This window comes from Rhinoderma darwinii (assembly GCF_050947455.1).
Source record: "Rhinoderma darwinii isolate aRhiDar2 chromosome 2 unlocalized genomic scaffold, aRhiDar2.hap1 SUPER_2_unloc_7, whole genome shotgun sequence".
NCBI classification, from domain to species: domain Eukaryota; kingdom Metazoa; phylum Chordata; class Amphibia; order Anura; family Rhinodermatidae; genus Rhinoderma; species Rhinoderma darwinii.
The window spans coordinates 533,449-533,856 of record NW_027461731.1 but is presented as its reverse complement, the minus strand read 5'-3'; the positions used below and the strand labels follow the sequence as shown (position 1 = coordinate 533,856).

At 34.8% G+C, this 408-nt stretch overlaps 1 non-coding gene across 1 annotated transcript; it reads left to right on the top strand.

Moving 5' to 3' along the window:
• Positions 1–210: 210 nt before the first annotated feature.
• LOC142682109 (U2 spliceosomal RNA) lies at positions 211–408 on the top strand. The gene has a single exon (XR_012853900.1). It is a non-coding gene; the product is annotated as a U2 spliceosomal RNA (small nuclear RNA).

Genomic DNA, 408 nt, shown 5'->3' with positions numbered 1-408 from the left:
GAGATGTATTTATATTATTTAATTGACAGGAAAGCAAATGCCACCCTTCTAAATAAATGGTTTGTGACTGACTGGAACTCCAATAAATAAAGATTTGCCACCATGTCCCCCTATAAATATTAATGTAATTTGATTTTTACTATTGTAACAATATGAAAATGTTTGATGTAATTGTAGTGTTATCTATTGTAAAATTGAATTTTTATTAATAAATCATTGACACCCCCGCGAGGGGGTAGCCAACTGAAAAAAAAATCTGTTCTTATCAGTTTAATATCTGATACGTCCCCTATCTGGGGACCATATATTAAATGGATTTTTAGAACAGGGAGATGGAAATAGAGCTTGCTCTGTCCACTCCACGCATTGACCTGGTATTGCAGTATTTCCAGGACCGGTGCACCCTTT